At 41.4% G+C, this 21,745-nt stretch overlaps 1 protein-coding gene across 1 annotated transcript in view; it reads right to left on the bottom strand.

Annotated features, from left to right (window-relative positions):
* SRGAP3 (SLIT-ROBO Rho GTPase activating protein 3) overlaps positions 1-21,745 on the bottom strand; it is a 354,753-nt gene that overhangs the window by 331,890 nt on the left and 1,118 nt on the right. Inside the window, exon 2 of the mRNA XM_053219015.1 lies at positions 13,786-13,919. The gene's annotated coding sequence lies outside the window, so the exon portion shown is untranslated. The remainder of the gene's footprint in view (positions 1-13,785; positions 13,920-21,745) is intronic.

Here is a 21,745-nt window from a genome sequence, read left to right as displayed (position 1 = left end):
CCTTCTGTTTTCTTTATTTAAAAAAAATATATTTATTTATTTTGAGAGACAGAGCATGCGCATGGGCGGGCACACACATGTGTGTGGAGGTGAGGGACAGAGACAGAGGGAGGGAGAGAATCCCCAGAAGGCTCTGTGCTAACAACTAGCTCAATCTGAGATCATGAGATCATGTCCTGAGCTGAATCAAGAGCCAGACACTTAACTGACTGAGTCACCCAGGCACCCCTGTTTCTTTATTTTTAATATGGGTAAATGATATAACAAAACTTGCTTTTGCAGGATGATTATTATAGGAGTCAAACTAGACTATGACTGAATGTATCTTGCAACTCTGCAATTCAATTTCATTTCCATTTGATCATCACTGATTCAGCATCCACTTTGGTCCAGGCCCTGTGGAAATAAAAAGGAAATCTATAACCCCTAAAATGAAAGCACCCAGCATCTGAGGGAGTAGAGGGATACATCAAAAATATAATAAAGGGGGTACCTGGCTAGCTCAGTCAGTAGAACATGCTACTCTTGATCTCAGGGTTGTGAGTTCAAGCCCCATGGTGGGCATGAAGCCCACTTAAAGAAAAAAAAATCTGAACATTTAAGGGTGCCTAGCTGGCTCAGTTGGTACAGCATGCAATTCTTGATCTTGGAGCTGTGAGTTTGAACCCTACATTGGATGTAGAGATTACTTGAAAATAAAAACATTTTTAATAAAGATAAAAACTTCTTAAATATATAATACACTATAATTATGTGCTGTAATAGAGATACAGAAAATGTACCAGATCTTAGAAGACAGATGAAATTCTCCAGATGGCAGTCTGGTGAGTAGGGAAAGACAGAAGAGGATATCAAAGGATGTTATAGAAGGGGGAGTATATAATAACAAGTAGCTCTCATTAAGGCCCTTCTATGTAGTGGTCACTATATTAAGGCCCTTCACAGTCAGTATTCTCAATAAATAAAGACTAGGGCTGCTTTGGTGGCTCAGTCAGTCAAGCATCTGACTTCAGCTCAGGTCATGATCTCATGGTCCATGGGTTAGAGCCCCACATCAGGCTCTGTGCTGACAGCTCAGAGCCTGGAGCCTGCTTCAGATTCTGTGTCTCCTTCTCTCTCTGCCCCTCCCCCACTCATTCTCTCTCTCTCTCTCTCTCTCTCTCTCTCTCTCTCTCCCCCTTCCCCCCTCCCCCCAAAAAATAAACATTTAAAAAATTAATAAATAAAGACTAGCTAGAGGGCTCCCCTTCTTGAAAACATCATACCCTGTTACCTTACACAGTTTGGTTTTAGTGGCTGTCAAGTCTATTGGCCTTGAGAGACTAACAGCTGATTGCCCAGGAGGGACGGGGGCAAGCACTGAAACAGAAGCGCAAAGTGATGGATTCTCACCCTGTTGTTCCTATGTCGCTCTAGGGATATCCTTTAGCTTACTAGTCCTCAGTTTCCTCATCAGCAAAATGGATTTATTACCAGCTGACCTTGTGAGGTTGTTGGGATAATGGATGTGGAAAAGGTTTTCAAGTCTATCTTAGTGCTCTGTAGGGAAAGGCCCAGGCTGGAAACTCACTTGCCTACAGGGGCCTGGAAGGTAACATAATTGAGTGAAGCAGGCCTGTGGGAATTCTGCCAATTGTTATATCAGTTAGTTATTGCTATGTAACAAATCATCCTACAACTTAGTGGCTTAAGCCAACAATAGTATATTACTTTTCACTATTTTATGGCTTTGCTCTGTAGTTTTTCTGCTTCTATTTTGCCTGGGCTCACTCATATAGTATATTCATTTGTAAGGCTGGCTGGGGGCTGGGTTGATTTGGAGAGCAAAGCAGCTACTCCTTGTTGATTAAAGTTGAATGCACATACAAAATTGGGCCCCTTGCTGCCAACCTACTGTTCTTAAAATTTTTAAATATTTGTGTGTGTGTGTGTGTGTGTGTGTGTGTGTGTAAATCCCTGATTTTTAAGTATGAACTATTTTCATTAACAGAAAACATTGTGTGACCCTACAAAACCCATCTATGGACTGGATTTAGGGTTTGGGCCACCAATTGGTAACCCCCATGTTAAGTAGTATTTTTAGCCAGCCTTTACTTTTGTGTGCAATCTCTTAGGTTTTCCTCAGGCACAAGCGGCCATATTAGGCCCACTTGGGCTCCCTCTCCTCGTCCTTTTGGTCAATGGTTCTCAAGATGTGGTCCACAGATCAAGAGAGTCACCATCACCAGCATCATCAGAAATGCAGATTCTTGGAGCGCTTGGGTAGCTCAGTTGGTTAAGTGTTCGTCTTCGGCTCAGTTCATGACCTCACGGTTTGTGGGTTCAAGCCCTGTGTCGGGCTCTGCACTCACAACTTGGAGCCTGGAACCTACTTCAGATTCTGTGTCTCCCTCTCTCTGCCCCTCCCTTGCTCACTCACTCTCTCTCTCAAAAATAAATAAATATTTAAAAAAAAATTTTTTTAAGAAATGCAAATTCTTGCCCCCACCACACCTATTGATTCAGACACTCTAGGAGTAGGGCCTCTAGGTGAATCTCATGCTTGCCAGAGAGAACCACTGCTCTCCATACCTGAGAGGAGAACGGGTGGGAGGGATATTCAAACTGACTTTCAGAACTAGAGAAATTCTCTTCCTTGAGCACCACCAGGTAAGCCACAGGCTCCCATTTTTAATAAGATGAGATCACCACAAGCCAGACTGTATGGCACATACCAAAAGGGCCATGGACTCAGTACCTTCTGATCAAGAAGACTTCACACTAGTTCTCAGTCCTTGCTATGCACTGGAATCAAATGGAGAACTTTACAAAATACTGATGCCTGGGTTTCCCCCGCCCCGAGAATCTGATGTACATGGTCTAAGGTTGCAGCCTGGCCCTCAGGAATCTTAACTGCTCTGCAAGTGACTCTAATTTTCAATCATGAGAATTAACTTGGATCTTGAAACAAGAGAAAAAAGAAACCGGTAACTGTAGATGTCTCTGGGGGAAAGCACTAAGGAATTAGAAGACTGAGAAAGAGTCTCACTTTTTAAATCTATTCTTATAATGGGAACTTCCTCTAGGTTTTTCTTCCTTGAATTTCTAGTGGATTAGCATTCTAGCCACTTCCCACAGAGCACAGTGCTTAGCAATGAATGCAAGTCAATGCTGTGCACGACTTGTCTTTGGGAAATTTATTTTCTTAAAAGAAAATGTTAGAAAGAAAGGGAAGAAAGGAGGGGGAGAGAGAAAGAGAGAGAGATGGGTAGAATGTGAACAAACAGGAAAAGGAAGAGCCATAGATAAGCAAAAGAAACAGTTTGGACAAAGTTTGGAGGTGAATTCTGCAAAGGGCATGTAGAAATAATGAGACCAGCTTACCTAGAGCAGAGGTATGTGCTGGGAAAGAGATACACAGGTATTACAGGAGTCTGATCTTAAACTGCCTTGGAGAAAAAGATGGGAGTGTATTAGGGTTCTCCAGAGAATTAGAACCAATAGTGTGTGTGTGTGTGTGTGTGTGTGTGTGTGTGTGTGTGTAGAGATATACGGAATTGGCTCATGTGATTTGGAAGCTGAGAATTCCCAAGATCTGCAGGATAAGTTAGAACCTGGAAACCCAGGAGAATTGACAGTGTAGTTCCCGTCTGAAGGCTGGCAGGCTTCAGACCCAAGAAAAACTAATATTCCAGTTTGAGTCTGAAGAGGGGAAAAAGTTGATGTCCCAGTTTGAAGGCAGTTCAGGCAGGAGAAATTCTCTCTTACTCATAGAAGGATGTGAATTTTTGGTCTATTTAGACCTTCAACTGATTGAATGATGCCCACCGCATTAAGGAGGGCAATCTGCTTTACTCAATCTATGGACTTAAATGTTAAACTCATCTAAAAACACCCTCACAGGGGTGCCTGGGTGGCTCAGTCCATTAAGCATCCGACTCTTGATTTCAGCTCAGGTCATGATCTCACGGTTCGTGAGGTTGAGCCCTGCATGGAGCTCTGTGCTGACAATGCAGAGCCTGCTTGGGACTCTCTCTCTCCCCCTCTCTCTCTGCCCCTCCCCTCCTTGCTCTCTCAAAATAAATAAATAAACTTAAAAAAAAATAGGGGTGCCCAACTTTGGCTCAGGTCATGATCTCATGGCTCGTGAGTTCGAACCCTGAGTCGGACTCTGTGCTGACAGCTCAGAGCCTGGAGCCTGCTTCACATTCTGTGTCTCCCTCTCTCTCTGCCCCCCCCCAACCCCCCCCCCCCACCACTTGCACTCTGACTCTGTCTCTCTCTCAAGAATAAACATTAAAAAATAAATAAATAAATAAATAAATAAATAAATAAAAATAAAAACAACCTCAAAGAAACATAGTTAATGGATGGTTGACCAAATATCTGGGCATCTTGTGAAATTTAATAAAGGGAAATCTCACTAGAATGGAGTAGAAGGCCAGCAGGGGGAGCTCTCATGCCCTACCACTCCTCATCAGTTGCAGATACCAACAGGGAGAGGGACCTTGCAGGTGGACACTACTTTACCATCCCAGAAGGGGGAAAAAAGGGTTTCCTCCTCCTGCTGCCCCCCCACAACAGCCCAGCCAATGAGAGACAGTCATAACTCAGAGCTCCCAACTTCCCGATTTCCTGAACAAAAGAGGCTTTCTCTCCTTTGTTCAGCAGAGTTGCCTATGATGTTGCTGTAGCTTGCTTGTCCCTCATTGCAATTCTCTGCTATTTATTTGTTGGTAAAATAATTGGCCGTTTGATTTTTAGGGTTAACAATTCCATGGCCCAGTCAAATTAACACATAAAATTAACCATCACAGGGAGTATGGATTTGAATTTGCGGACCAATGTTTCCAAAGTGTGGTGCATGAAGACCTAGACCAATGAAATACTCTGCCAAAAAAGGTTCTGTGAAAATATCAATCTCGGGAAACACTGTATACTAACACATATTGACATATGAAAGCTATGAGTTATCCTGCAGGAAAGAAATGGTTCATAACTTTGTCAACCTAGCATTTCCCTGACATTTGATCACAGAATCTGTTTTTTACTTAAAGCCTATTAATTTCTGATGGAATGAAATCTTCACAGAACAACTGGAAAAGCCAGTCCAAGCCATAAGAAGATAATATAGATTTGGAACCTGAAAAGGGACATGAAAACCGGATTTTAGTAAGATAAATTTGGCTGTAGTATGCAGGGATATAAAAGGAAAGTGATCCTGAAAGCAGAGAGAAGCTACTTCAGCAAGGAAGCTACTTTAGCATTCAAGATCTGAGGATAGATAGAGGCTTGCACTTGGGAAAGGGGGAAGGGGAGGAGGAAGGAAATTTATGGAAAAGTGTCAGCATATATGAATTATAAGAGTATTAGAAAACTCCAGTTTGGAGCTTAGTAAGTGAAAGAATAAAGAGCCACTGATGGAGAAAGCCAGAAGGAAAGACTGGTTCATGGGCACAAATGTGGTGTGTTCTGTTTTCAATATGTTAGGTTTAGCGTCATGGTAGACAGAGGTCTGTGGGAAATATCTAGCAGTTTTTGGAATGATGAGACTTGTGTGAGAGATATGAAAATTATAAATCAATTTAGAAAAAATTATAAATCAATTTGGAAATCATAAACACAGAGCTAGAACCTAAGCCACAAGAGTGGCTCTTACTCACTTCCCCATTTCCCTCAGCCAGGCCAACCCATTCTCTTTGTAAAGGGCTTCGTTTTGAACAGTATGCTTCCTAAACCAGTTTCAGGTCCTCCTAATAATAGCCTCACAAAGGAGCACTGAATTACATTCATTTCTGAGAACAGCTCTGGGCTCTAGGGTGGTAACCAAGCACCATCAGCAGGTAGTTTAATAAGCCCAGAGGAAGCTCTTTAGATGTGTAAGGAGAATTAGCTTTGGAAATTCACATTTAAGTAGCACATTTAAGTAGCACATGAACAGAAACATTCTGCCCTCCTTGCTACATGTCAATAGTACCCTCTACTACAAGGCCTCACTATTAAGAAATCCCAAAGCTCAATCCCAGGCACCAGTAGATTTTTTAAATTTTTTTAATGTTTATTTACTTTTGAGAGAGAGAGAGAAAGAGAAAGAGAGTGTGAGGGAAGGGCAAAGAGAGAAGGAAACACAGAATCTGAAGCAGGCTCCAGGCTCCGAGCTGTCAGCACACAGCCCGATATGGGGCTCGGATTTACAAACAACGAGATTATGACCTGACCCGAAGTCAGATGCTTAACCAACTGAGCCACCCAGGCACCCCAGGACACCAGTAGATTTTAAACAAATTTCATAAACTAAAACCACGCTTGTAATCTTCTGGTTGCTTGTACTCATGAAAATACATTTAAACATTATCAACCAATTCAGTAAGTGCTTACAACATGCCTACTGTGCACTTGGCCCTGAAATGACCCCATGGCCTTTACCCTTTTCCTTCACACTGGACTTCTGGAGTCCCATAGTTTCATATGTGAATCCCAACTGTAACCTCTACTGATTATATGATTCTGAGCAAGTTACTTAAATGCCCAGGGCCTTGATTTTCTCATCTACAAAAAAATGGGATAAAAATAACTCATTCATTTATTTATGTGTTCATGTGTACATTCGTTCATCCAATAAATGCTTTTGAGTTCCTACTTTAGCTTTGACTATACTAAATGCTGGGACTGGCACAGTGGTAAAAGAAATAGGTGTAGGAGAGGAAAATATTTTTCTTGACTCTTTTATGTTACCTGGCTGGGTCTGAAAATTAAACTGACAAAAATGTATTAATGAGGAAAAAAAGGCATACAAATTTATGTAATATAAGTTTTACATGACACAGGAGCCTTCATAAGGAAATGCAGATGCAGTGGAACAGAACTGAGTGTTTATGTTAGGTCTGATGAAGAGTGGACAGAGGTGGAAGAATATGATATATTCAAGAGTGTGAGAAGAAAGGGAGACGATTCATTTAAGTACCAAATAAAAGCTGTGTTGTCTAATTAACAATAGGTTTACAACCTATTGGAAAATGTATGAAACCCCCCACCCCCCCCCCCAAATGAATTCCCAAACCCTTAGACACTTCACTTCACTGGCTTTACAATGAGCATGCACCCAAGAACTTTGGTCTCTATGCCACCTCAAGGAATGTACATTTGTTCCAATCAGACTACTTTTTTACCTTACATGGGCATAGGTGACTTCCAGGTAAGACTGTAACCTCTGTAAGTATCAGCCAGTGAGGAACCAGGGGAGTGACTTGCGTGCTAGGAGACAAATTGTCTAATGTAAGTGACCCAAGTGTGCCTGTCCATCACACACTGCTTTTGCAAGAATGTTCTCGCAAGAATGTTGATTAAAGCCTGGCTTCACTGTGCTCGGAGTCTCCGTGTCACTCCTTTGATTGTGTCAGTGAGCTTATTTCTCACAAGAAACTTAGAAATGCTTGTTGGTTAGCATTCTTCTCAGGCCCCTTTTGTCTTTAGAGATAAGGATGCTCCTTTCCTCCCAGAATAGGGAGGGCACCTCTCACACAAAGATTTTATGACTTATTTTAGACAAGAAGGGTAGGCAGAAGGTCAGCGTGACCTTCCTCCTTCTGCTGTGTTCTCAAACTCCTTCATTTTAAAATATTCAATATGCCAGGGATGCCTGGCTGGCTCAGTGGGAGGAGCATGTGACTCTTGATCTCAGGGTCATGGGTTTGAGCCCCACATTGGGTATAGCAATTACTAAAGAATAAATTTAAAGACACACATTTAAAAAAATAATTTAGGGGCACCTGGGTGGCTCAGTCAGTTGAGCATCCGACTCTTCAGGTCATGATCTCACAGTTTGTGGGATTGAGTCCATGTCGGGCTCTGCACTGATAGCATGGGGCCTGCTTGGGATTCTCTATCCCCTCCCTCTCTGCCTCTCTCTCTCTTGCATGCACTTTCTCTGTCTTTCTCTCTCTCTCTTTCTCTGCCTCTCAAAATAAATAAATACACCTTAAAAAAATAATAATTTAACAAATAAAATACTGAATATACCAAAATGCCATATTTGGGGTGGCATGTCACAGGCATGGTCCCTGTAGCACTGGAGCCCAAACCTTACTGATTTTGAGGATAATCGAATGAAATCATATGTGGAAATTACAAGATACAGTGGTTCATACATAAAGGTAACTCAATAAATGCTAGTTTCCTTCTCAAGGGTACCAGGATATATCATCCCAAAATATACCTCTTTGGCATAAGGATTATTTTGAGCTAACGGCACTTGAGAACCAGCAGTGGCAGGAAAGGCTCTTTACCTCCAACTGCTTAAAAATAGAGTATAAATTTCCCCTTTTGTAAAGGAAATTTATGTTTAGAAAGGAAACTTCCATTTGTAAAGTTATCTCTGTGCCAGGAAGAAAGACAACTTTTATCACCTGAGAGACTTTTATCTACATAACAAGACCACCCATCTTTATCTTGTGCTTCCTCCCCTTGCTTTCCCAGAACTTGCCTCCCCACCCAGAAGCCCCCAAACCTCTTTTTGTTTGTCTAACCTAAGACGGTATATATAAGCCTATATTACGTGGCTGCCTCCTTGAATCTCTATTCTTTGTGAAACTCCCTTGTGTAACCGTGTAATTAAAACTGGTTTTTTGGGGACGCCTGGGTGGCTCAGTCAGTTAAGCGTCTGACTTCGGCCCAGGTCATGATCTCACAGTTCGTGGGTTTGAGCCCCTCGTCGGGCTCTGTGCTGACAGCTTAGAGCCTGGAGCCTGCTTCGCATTCTGTGTCTCCCTCTCTCTCTGCCCCTCCCCAGCTCATGCTCTCACACTCTGTCTGTCAAAAATAAGTAAACTTAATTAAAAAAAAACAAAAAACAAAACTGGTTGTTTGTTGTTGTTAATCTGTCTATGATCAGTTTGATTCCTGGGCCCGAACAGTGACCCTAGGGGAGAAAAAAAGGTTTTTCTCCCCTACACATCGTTCCTATGTGGATGGATATACATGGAATACAAACTTAAGTGCCTATGGTGGCCAATATAAATGTCTGCAGCAGTGGAGACTATGGAAATCTAAAGCTCTCCTGTCCCCACTAAAGGGCAGTGTTCCACTCTGCGTTAACCAATGATTTTCAGGAGGGGATACAGGTCCAACATTCTAGATCTTCCTGTTTTAGAGAGGAATGGGAAACCTGGCTATGAAATATGCCTATTTTTAAATGTTGGCAACTGACTCCAAATCCTGGGTGGACCAAATAAAATACATCTGACCCAGGGGCTGCCCACATTTGCAACTTCCATCACAGCCTAACTCTGAGAAAGCAGAGCCCTCAGATAACTCTGAGTTCCAAGTACACTCTGAGCATATTGTACAGGAAGACTAAGGGATCCTCCAGTCAAATCTTTATTTCACTCCAGCTTGGTCCCTATCAATCAGCACAACTCTCTTCACACTCCAGTGAAACAGGAACCTGGTGTGACAGGATCATTATCACCAGAGGAAAGGACAATCTCACCATGGGTCATCAGCTTGTATTACATAAATGAATTTAAGGGCTTGAAATGAGGAAACAATGAAAATACACGCAATAGGGCAGTGAGGCACACGCAGTTCAGGAACCAAATTGTGCTGATCGGACTTAAAGGGCCAATCACAAATATGCCAGAAACATTCGGTCAGCACTTTCAGGTGACATTTTCCCAGTGTGATATTGCTTTCATGCTTCCTTCATCTCTGACTCATTCTCTCCGGTTCAATCTATTTTGTTTATAGATTTAATATCTGGCACTATTCCTCTAAGGAGCTCACGATTTCCCTCTGCCTTCTCTTCCCCCTCCTACTTCAGAGCAGGGCAGATGGAAAACCAAATAAGCAATGACAGACGTAAAAAGATATGGATATTTATATTGCTTTGATTTGGGGGACCAAATGAAGCTAGCCCAACAGACACAAGTTTGAAGCTGCTTCATCCCTTCCAGAAGAGTCTAAGTATTGAGTCCCAACATACACCTTGCTCTAGAAAACCCAAATATTAGAATTCTGTGCTAAAGACCAACATTCCCCCAGCCTGCAGTTAAAGTGTTTCTTTAATTCTGCCACTTATGGGTATCTGAGCATTCCATGAATCAGCAATGACCCTGATAGACCTCAGTCATCTAGAAGTCCATCACATGCTTTGGGCAGACCAACATCTAATAATCTTCTCACCTATTGGGAAGGTCTGGGGACAATGAAACTGGTACCCAGCCACATTCCTTGATGTGCCTGGGACATAAGAAGCTTATGTAAGAGACACTAAACACAGCCCACAATGTGATGGACAGGGAGTTCCTTAAAAAGGGATGGAATGTTAGAAACAACAATAGTGCCACTAAGAATAAATCACCATGAAGGAGTCTGGCAAAGTGAACGTCTTAGCTCAGGTTGCCATAACAAAATACCACGACTAAAATAAATACCTTTTTAAAAAAATGTTTATTTCTTTATTTTGAGAGAGAAAGAGAAAGAATGTGAGTGGGGTAGTGGCAGAAACAGAAGGAGAGAGAGATTCCTAAGCAGGCTCCACACTATCAGCACAGAGCCCAACATGGGGCTGTATCTCACAAACCCTGAGATCATTACCTGAGCCGAAATCAAGAGTAGGGTGCTTAACTGACTAAGCCACCCAGGTGCTCCTAAAATAAGTATCTTGATTATATTTTGTGAGAATGGAAATGACTTTCATGGGAATCTGAGCTTGGTGGTGCCCTATGTCTATGGTTACAAATAGCCTTTGAATCGCCAAATGGGAACCCTTCAGCACTTATGTTACCTGAACTCTGGCATCTGATATTGCTGACAACTCCTCCCTAAACTTGAAATTCTCTCCTCCCTAAACTTCCTTTTCCCTCTGAACCCCTCTGGCTACTGTGGGTATTCCATGGCCAAGCCTGGTGCAGGTGAGGAGGCACTGAGAAGAAAGAACATACAAGGACATGCCTATGGCACAGCAAGGAATTGCCTGACGCGGAAGTACCTAGACCCTTGAGGGTTGGCAGGCCCTTTCCCCAGCCTACAGAGCAAGAAGTGGCAGATCAGACTTGAGAGGGGCCGTGCTGACCCCTAAATTCTGGTCACAACTCCATGAAAGCAGAAGAAAACCCAGAGTCTCCTCACTCACTTTCAGTCTCATTTCCTGTGCCTGTTGCAATGCTTGCTTGCAGACTTGGTAGTAAACTGAAATGAAAGCAACCCTGAACTTGTGTAACTGGTCATTCTTGCCTAGCTTTGAATCTGGATTAGCCTATTATGGGCTGGCCTACCTCACCACTCCTCAGTCTTCTCAGTGAATTCCTCTCCTTCATCCTGCCCCGAACTGTGGAGGTTCCACAGGGATCCCTGCTCAGCCCTCTTCTCACTCTCCAGGCAAGCTTAACAACCACCCAGTATTAACAATCACATGTATACTGATGATCTCTAATTCTGCATCAACTGATCAGACGTGAGCTTCTGACTCAGGTACCACAGTTTAGTACACATTTCACAAACCCCTCAAATTCTGAAAGTCCAACATTGAATTTATTCTCTCCCTCCACTATCTAGTCCTCCTCTTACACTCTCTTTCTTTGTCTGTCAACTAGATCCTCATTAACTTGGCTGAACAAGCCAGGAAACTAAATCAGAGTTGATTCTGAGTTTCTTTAAATGCATGTGTAAAGGTACTAAAGGCGATGGATGAATCATGTTGGCTCTTTTAAAAGATCAATTTGGGGGCACCTGGGTGGCTCAGTCTTGGTTAAGCATCTGACTCTTGATCTTGGCTCAGGTCATCATCTCATGGTTTGTGAGATTCAGCCCTGTGTTGGGCTCTGCACTGACCACGCGGAGCCTGAACGCTGTAATAACCTCTCATCCACTCATCCCCATTCATGTTCTTCTAACCAGTGCTGCCAAAAACATCTATTCTTTCAGGCATATTTAAATACCTTTATACCTTTTCTTCTTATTACAAAAGTACTACAGGTTTACTGTAGACATTTGAGAAAAGTCAGTAATAATACAAAAAGATCATCACTATTAACATTGTATTATATACACTTCCAGCCATTTTCTATGAATAGACCTACATCTTTAGGAGAAAAGGATTATATCATACACAGTTATATGCCCTACTTTTAAAAACCAGCATTGTGAACAATTTCCTAATATAAAAGATAGTTTAAAATATACCATAGTAATTACCCTCATACATCCATCTTTGCTCATATTCATAATTATTTCTTTAGGAGTGGAATTGCTGGGTGAATAGGTAATGCATACTTTTAAGACTTTGAACCTATTGCCAAATACTCCCTGGAAAAGTTTTATGCATTTATTATATTTCTGCCAGTAGAGTGATCATCTTAATGTAGAAATCAGATTCTTACTCAAAGATGTGGAAGAACTTCTAGGCTCAAGTTCACTATATGAGGGAAGGCCCAGAAATAAGGCTGTCACAGGCATTTAAGCCAGCATGTTTCCAAGACTCCATGGCCCCCATGGAGTCTTTCTGATGAACCATGAAAGGAGATCAAAGTATACAAGTTCTTTCCACAGCTCTTAGAGTAAATGCCATGCAAGGCCAGGGACTTTCATTTTTACATATGACTAAGTACCTAATAGCTTCCTTTGTTAATTATTAAAAGTGATTAAATTTTTATATTCACCAAAAGAAAAAAAAACCCGCAAAAAACCATGTGGTACTGCCAATTATTGAAAACTTTTGCTGCCACAGAAAAGCTGGCAATGATATAAATTTCCTGCTGCACATGTAACAACCTAGATTGCTGGGAATGCTTGTTGTTGGTGAGGAGGGCTTCTTAGTGTCTTGAGTTTCCAATACAGCCCTTCTTGTTTTGTTTTGTTTATGATGCTTATTTATTTATTTTGAGAGAGAGAGAGAGAAAGAGAGAGAGGATGAGGAAGGGAGAAGCAGAGAGAGAAGGAGACAGAGGTTCCAAAGTGGGCTCCGCACTGACAGCAGAGAGCCCAATGAGGGGCTCGAACCCATGAACCCTGAGATCACAACCTGAGGCGAAGTCAGGTGCCCAACCGAGCCACCCAGGCGCCCCATAAATACAGCCCTTCTTGTATGTGTTATTTCACATTTCAAATGTTGTTTTTCTGTTTTTGATCGTTTTGTTCATGCATACACATTATGATGCTGCTGTTTTGGGTTGCCATTTTGCTCTTCTCTAATTCTTTATCATCAAATTCTTTTCCCACCAGAAGTGGAATGGATGGGTTAGGTGTATTGTGGGGTCTTGTGTGCCAATTAAGTTAGCATGTTTGAGAACTGATGGTCTGAATGCCTCAAAATCTCTCTACCCTAACTCTAGATTGGCTTACTAGGTTGGTTCACTGGTAAAGAGGCCTGGTAAGTTATTGTCTATATAATGATCAAATGTTTGAAGGAAGGAAAGAAAAACAGAGTAGTTGAAGGCAGTTTTGAGAGGTGACAGGAGGCTTGCAGACTCATCCATTCTCCTCCCAACTCTCAGTTTTCAAACATTAGCAGGGCTAAGAAGTCTGAGCTGCCTATTAGCATAGTTGAAACATAAACAAGGCTGTGTTAAGAACAGCATCAATACTGTTTTGTACTTGGCCCAAGCTACCCAGCCCACTGGACTGCACATCTGTGAAACTCCTGATTTGAATCTAAAAGACCAGCAGGAAAGATGAGAGAGCTCTTCCTACAAGAGTGACCATCTGAGGTAATGGAGACATCTGCATAATCAGTTCTGGTTACAGGCCCAAAGCTTTTTATTTTCCCATCTAGCCCTGGGAAGTCAGGGTTTTAAAAAGTATGGGATTTACCTTGACAAACAGCCTTTGAGAAGATATGGGAAATCTGATTTCCGCCAGTCCAGCTTGCACTTCAACAGGGATTCCATAATGTTACGAGCCTGAGAAAGAATCGATACACTATGTGCTGGTTCATTTCCATTCCCCTGTGGGGAAAGAGGGAAAGAAAAAAAATAGCAAAACCAGTTCTATTCGATTCTCCTCACATTTCTATTGCCAAGAGCAGCACAGTTACTCACCAACAGGCACCAGAAACACCCACACGCTCAGAGACATGTACAGTCAGGTATTTGTTAGCCTACTACTTAATAAGCTTGCTCTTTTCCATAAGCTAGGCCCCTGGTTAAAATATTAACACCAAAATTAGGCTCACCTCAATAGCAGAATCTTATGTGTAATCCTAGGTCAGCTATGAATCACAAATTTTTCTATTTCACCCAAGACAAATTTCCAAAACCTTTTCTTGCACATCCTCTGAGTTAAGACATAACATCTATGAGGGTCTCAGGCCACAAGTAAGGGTTGCACAGAAGATGCAGTGACGGAAAAAGAAAGAAAAGAAAGGGACAAAGTAGAAAGAAAAGAGACGAAGACTATAAGTAATAAAACATTTTTTAGTTTACTTTTAAGTTTATTTAAGTTTTAAGGGAGACAGAACACGAGTGGGGGGGGGAGGCAGAACAAGAAAGAGAGAAAGGGAGAAAGAGAGAGAGACAGAGAGACAGAGAGAGAGAGAGAGAGAGAGAGAGAGAGAAAGGGATCCCAAGCAGGTTCCATACTGCTAGCATGGAGCCCAACACGGGGCTCGAGCCTACAAACCATGAGATCATGACCTGGGTGGAAGACAGACGCTTAACCAACTGAGCCACAAAGGTGCCCCAAAGTAATAAAACATTCTTAAAAATGAATGTGAATGATCACATTTATAACAGTACTGACTGTCAAAGTTGTATTTATTGAGCATCATCGACTCTATGCCAGATACTGTTCTCAATGCTTTCACGTGAATTATTTAATTCATTCAAAACATAGTCATTGCACACCTTCTGTGTGCCAGGCATTGTTCTAAGTAAAGAATATTCTGTAGAGAGCAAAAGGGATAAAAATCTCCTCCATATCAGAGCCTACATTTTGGTAGAGAATGTCTCATTTAATTGTCACAATAAGGAAAAGAGACAAGAAAGGCATGTTAAGAAGGCAAAGGACATGTACGGACAGAAAAAGAGGACTTTAGAGAAGGAGATATAAAGGAGATGAAAGTTAAAGAATCATTGTCAGGGCTCTGAGATGCCGGATTAAAGGGATAAGTCTCTGTTCATGCTGTTCATGCCTCAAATCCTTCAACACAAAAGCTTTGGAAGGTTCCACCATAACCAATTTAGTGAATAGTCTGGATTGTAAATGTGTGAAAAAATATGCTTCTATATTATCTCAAATGTATATAGCAATTTGAAATGCTAACAGTCTTTCTGAGTAGATATCCAGCAATATTGTTTTAATAAAAAGATAAGACATGTTTGTAATAAGCAGTGTTCATCTGCACATATACCTCTCATTTCTCCCAGCCTATAATAGAGAAAGGGGAGAAAAGTCAGTGATCTAAAAAAAAGATGGATCAGATATTTGTTTGAATCCCTCATCAGCACCAATTATAATACTAATAGATGTTATTTATTGAGGACTTTCTATTTGCTGCTGTGAGAAGTAAGAGAGAAGATTCATTTTCAGAAGTACCAAATAAAAGCTGTGCTGTCTAATTAACAATAGGTTTACAACCTATTGGAAACTGTACCAGCCACCCAGCCCCACCCCTTCCCCCACCCTTAGTGGGGGAGTCCCAAACCCTTAGACACTTCACTTCCTCGTTCTTCCCCTCTCTATTTCACGGTCTTATTTTTACGGGCTTTGCAATGAGCATGTGCCAAAGAACTGAAGTCTCTGCACCACTTCAAGGAATGTACATTTGTTCCAATCAGACTACTTTTTGCCTTACATGAGCATAGGCAACAAGGGGGTAAGGCTGTAACCTCTGTAGTATCAGCTAATGAGGAATCAGGGGAGGGACTTGCGTGCTAGGAGATAAATTGTCTTCTGTAACTGCCCTGAGTATGCTTGTCCATTAGACATCCACTCTTGTAAGAACGTTGATTAAAGCCTCACTTCACTGTGCTCTGAGTCTCCAAGTCCCTCCTTTGATTGGGTCAGTGGGCTTATTTCTCACAGCTGCATAACAAACTATCCCAAAACTTGGTAGTTTAACAACGATTTATTTCTCATAATTCTGTGGGTTGGCAGGTCAGTTCTGATCTCATGTGGTACACTCATGTGGCCACATCCACAAGGTGAGCTCAGGTAGGATCTTGGCTCCCTAGTGCCTCTTTCTCCATGTGGTTTTTACCATACAAGAATCTAGGCTGGGCTTCCTTATCTAGTGGCATAGATGGTCCAAGGAAGCAAGACTTAAGTTTTAAGACTTAGGCTTGGAGCTAGCCAACAATACACCTGACACATTCCACTGGTCAAAGCAAGCCATAAGCTCAGCCCAGATTCGAGGGGAAGGGAAACAGACTCCACCCCTTGCTGAGAGTAGTAGTACTTACAATCATTGAGAATCATTGGCAATCGTCTTTGTAGGCAAGCTATCTTACCTGCCATATGACAGAAACTGTGTATTATCTCAACAAATCTTTGAAGCAACATATTGGCCTCCTTTATATCCCTATTTTACAAGTAAGGAAACTTAATTCCTTAAAGGTTAAATACCTCCTGTAAGTAGGTGCCAGACCTACTAGGGACCTAGTAGATCTAGGTCCAAATCTTAACCACCTTCAGAGTTCTAATTCACAACCATCCCTTAATACAACAGTCAAAAGAGTTAGAGGAGTGAAATCCCAGGTTCCCTCTCCCTCAGGGAAGCAGAAAAGCATAGTAGTTAAGAGCTCTGACTCTGGGGTCAAATTGCTTTGGTTCAAATTTTGGCTCTAAACCTCAGTTCTGTGACTTTGGGTTAGTGATTTAGCCTCAAATTAATTCATCATCTGTAGAACAGGGCTGATAACAACATCTACTCCATAGGAATATTAGGAGATAGGGTCAATTTAATTACATTTTGTTCCCTGACTGCCCTGTTCTTCAGAAATGTTGCTGACTAGTGATCCTGAGTCTATGTGACTTGATCGTCATCAACCCTGCTGACCTTGCTTCTGATTCTGCTTTGCCTCTGGACCCATGCTGCTATTGCAGTGACCACTACTGAGCGTCCTGCCTTACTGTGGTCCCTCTCTGTTCACCTTCTGCTTGTTGCACCTTCTGCTTCCTTTTGGAACTGCCACTTCATGCTAGAGATTTGGTTGCTGTCCATGTTGACCTACAGCAGTTTGCCCTTGTCAGTGCTCTGTTAATTCTTCTGATTACACAAAAGAAGAGCAGCTCTCACAGGCTAATCCCATTAATACCTTGTTTTGCCTTTGACCATTTACAAAAGGTTGTCTAACATCTTTCTCTAACAAAAGAGGAGGAAATGGAAGTTTCTCTGGTTTGGGACTGTACTAATTCAGCTGCCTGTGGTTTGAAAGAATTGCAGTATTTCAGAATGAGTAACCACTAGGTGGCAGCAGTGTTTTGCTTCCCAGCTCATTACCATCATTCTGCCTCCCAACCCTTATAATTTCAGTTACAGCCAAGATGCAGTTCCTTTCAAAGTGAATGACTTGCTTTTAAATCAACTTATCCATATGAAGTTCAAGGTGAACAATAAATTTCATGTACATTCTCTTGAAAATTCACTGTGATGTCACTAATTCCATCGGAGAGTTCTCACAGGAGTTATATTACTAAGGCAGTTTTATAGTCTTTGGTTCGAAAGGGCATGAGAAAAGTAAATAAACCTCAGCATGTTTAGGGCATGGCCAAGTTGGTTGTTTCCGCCTCTGGTTGTTAACACCCAACAGGCCAAAGGTCTGTTGGGTTAAGAGCTCATGGACTCCTAGGCTATCATTTTGTTAATGGGATTATAGACACATGACTCATTTTCCCAATGAGGTCCCAAAAGGTTTTCTCGGGGAAGATGGCATTTCAGTAGTTTATTGAGCAAGAAGCAGGTGTAGGGAACTGAATCTTTCAATTATATCCCCACAGGGATCCAACCTGCCAAATGGAATTCCAAATGGAAGGTACAAAGAAGGAAGAATAGGTAGAGGAAAGGCCAGGAGTGCTGACAAAACCCTTGTCATACAGTATGAGGGATCAAGAGATGCTGTCTATAGTTGACAGAACAAAAAGATGTTTAATATATCACTTAAATTTACTTTGTAAATTTAACATCCCGGAACAAACTATATCAGATTGTAACTTTATCTATTTAAAATAATCTTTGGGGCACCTGAATGGCTCAGTTGGTTAAGCGTCCAACTTCAGCTCAGGTCATGATCTCGCTGTTCGTGGGTTTGAGACCCGTCTCGGGCTCTATGCTGACAGCTCAGAACCTGGAGCCTGCCTTGGATCCTGTGTCTCCTTCTCTCTCTGCTCCTCCCCCACTTGTACTCTGTCTCTCAAAAATAAATAAATGTTTAAAAATTTTTTAAATAATCTCTACATTTGGGGTGCCTGGGTGGCTCAGTCAGTGAAGCATCTGACTCTTGATTTTGGCTCAGGTCACAAGCTTACAGTTTGTGAAATCAAGTCCCAGATAGGGCTCTCTCTCTCCGTCTCTCCCTGCCCTTCCCGCTTGTGCACTCTCTCTCTCTCAAAATACATACATATTTTTTAAAATAAAATAAAATAAATAAAATAAAAATAAAAATCTCTACACTCAACATGGGGTTTGAACTCATGACACCAAGATCAAGCATCACATACTCTTCTGACTGAGCTAGACATGCACCCCATATATGGGTTGTATCATTTTTTTTACGTTTATTTATTTAATTTTGAGAGACAGAGTGAGTCGGGGAGAGGTCGAGACAGAGAAAGGGAGAGAGAGAATGCTAAGCAGGCTCTGCACTGTCAACGCAGAGTCAGACATGGGGCTGAAACTCAAACTGTGAGATCATGACCTGAGTGAAATCAGAGTCATATGCTTAACCAACTGAGCCACCCAAGCACCCGTGGGTTGTAACTTTAATGGGAAGAGGAAGAAAGGCAAAATAGGATGGTGGGGATATTAACAGGCTACCTCAAGTATTGTAACAGAGTCTGTAGACAATGCCCCAAACTGAAAACATAAGAAACAGCACTATAAGCAGGTTATTTAGAGACATGGAGGAAGTCACCATGTGAACTGAAGGAAGAAATAGTTAATAGTTCTTGCTTCTGTAAAAGAGCAAAGGAAGGGGCTGGGCTGGGCTGTGGAGTAGCTGTACTATTTGACTTTCTAACTGTGACTCTGTCTTAGCCTTAAAAATAGGCAAGAATAGACAGCTATTAGGGTGAAACACATATCAGAGTTCATGGGAACAACTATTGCCGAATTCTTAATTTGTGTCACTATATCTGAATGGGAATTACCAAATTTAATCATGTGCTTAATAACATAGAGGTCACTTCAGTTTAACATAACACTACGGCCAGTTAGAAAGAAATTAGAGGCTTCTATTCCCACTCATATACGCCACTTATCCAAACTGGCATCTTGGAGCAAGGATCCACTTTAATCAATACTTTTACAGTAGATATCAGGGTTTTTCTGATATAAGCTAAAATTCTTTGCAATAAATCAGAATCAGAACTTTAAAGAGCAAAGTTGTCCATGTTTACTTCCTTCACAGCGTTCCAGCAGTTCTTCAGCAGGCATCCCCCAAGAGTAGGGCACTTTAGACCAGCAAATTGACCAGGTCTGACGCTTACCCTTTACCTTCTTTTCAAAACCACATCCAATCCACCAGCAATGATAGGTCATCCTTCAAAATACAACAGAATTTGACAATTCTCACCACAGCCACTAATACTCTAATTTGAGCCATTATTATTATTTTCCACTTGGACCACTGAAATAGTCTGGTAACTGTTTCCATCCTTGCCCATGCAGCAGCCAGAGTAATCCTTTTTGAATGCTTGATAATTTGTAAAACAGTGGCCTATATGTTGTATCCACCCCACCTAATCCTCTATTTCTGTCCCTTTCATCCACTCCTCCCCAGCCACACTGATCTCCTGGATCTTCCCAGACCCTTTTGAACATCCTCTTGACCTCTGCTTGAAATGCTCTTCTCCCAGATAATCAAGTAGCTTACTCTCTCATTTCCTTCAGGCTCTACTTTGTTACCTTATCAAAGAAGCTTTTCCTAACCACCTGATATATAAAGTAAGCATTCCCCTCCATCTCTCCAGCACTCTCCATTCCCCAAACTTGCTTAATTTTTCTCCATTATTCTCATCATGTCAGGGATGTTATGCGTTTCCTGTATTGTCTGTATTTTCCATTAGAATATAAGCTCTAGAAGAATTTTTCACTGCTCTATCCCTAGTGCCTAAAAGAATTCCGGACACGTAATAGCTGCTCAATAAATGCTGTCACTTAAATGACACCTAACATGATTCCACAGGCAAATAATATGCCTTAGAGCAATGCTTCCCTAAGTGTGAAATCTGTTTATAAATGATTTTACATAGTATAAAGGTATGCATTAAATAACACTGAATCAGGTAAAATAATCTTTTCTTTTCAATATTTTAATCCTTCTCATGTCAAGAAAGCCTCATTTAGTGCTAGTTTATCTCTGATACTTGATAATTTATCCTTTTAGAGAATAGAGAACGGCCTCATATTTAGAGTCTATTCAGAGCCTTTTGCAGCGAACAGTATCTGGCCAGAATTTTAATAACCTTGTTTTCATTGTACTATTTTTAGGGGCATTGTCTACTTCAATTAGGAGACTGGTAACATGTTAATCTCATTTAAATCCTACAATAACTCTTAAGAAAGAAGTATCATTTTGCGTTAGAGGAAACTTCAGATGAGTTTCCCATGAGACCAAAGTTTCCTTTGAGATAAAATTCACATAACATAAAATTCACTATTTTAAATATTTTAAACTGTACAGTTTCTTAGTATATTCACAATGCTGTACAACCATCATTACTATCCAATTTCAGAACATTCTCATCAACCCACTCCCCCCCCCCCCAGAAAAACCTCATACCCTTTAGCTACCACCCCCAATATCCTCACTCTTTCCAGCCCTAAACTACCACTCATCTTTCTGTGTCTATATATTTGCTTAGTCTGGACATTTCATACTAAGAGAATCTTAGTCTTTTCACACTTAGCATAATGTCAAGGTTTATCCATTTTGTAGCATGAATCAGTACAGTACTTCATTTCTCTTTATGACTGAATAATATTTTACTGTATGGATATTTAAACCACGTTTCTCTACCTGTTCATCAGCTGATGGACAAACATTTGATTTGTTTCCACTTTGGGGCTACTACAAACAATGCTTTAGCCACATAATGTACTAGTTTTTGTTTGAACATCTGTTTTTCAGTTTTCTTGGGTATGCATCTAGGAGTATAATTGCTGAGTCATGTGGTAATTCTGTTTAACTTTTTTTTAAGTTTATTTATTTATTGGGCGTGGGGTGCGGGGAGCATGGAAGGAGCAGGAGTGAGGGAGAGAGAGAATCCCAAGCAGGCTCTGCACTGTCAGTGCAGAGCTTGACACGGGGCTTGAACCCAAAAAGTGTGACCTGAACTGAAAACCAAGAGTCAGATGCTAAACCAACTGGGCCACAGAGGCACCCCAATTCTGTTTAATTAAAAAAAAAATTTTTTTTTACATTTACTTATTTTTAATAGAGACAGAGCACAAGTGGGGAAGGGGCAGAGAGAGAAGGAGACACAGAATCCAATGCAGGCTCCAGGCTCCGAGCTGTCAGCACAGCGCCCAATGCGGGGCTAGAACTCACAAACCGCAGATCATGACCTGAGCCGAAGTCAGACGCTTAACCGAGCCACCCAGGTGCCCCAATTC

The sequence above is a fragment of the Acinonyx jubatus genome, chromosome A2 (assembly GCF_027475565.1).
Source record: "Acinonyx jubatus isolate Ajub_Pintada_27869175 chromosome A2, VMU_Ajub_asm_v1.0, whole genome shotgun sequence".
In the NCBI taxonomy this organism is placed as follows: domain Eukaryota; kingdom Metazoa; phylum Chordata; class Mammalia; order Carnivora; family Felidae; genus Acinonyx; species Acinonyx jubatus.
Note: the sequence above shows the minus strand (reverse complement) of the source record. Positions and strands in the feature narration are given on the sequence as shown.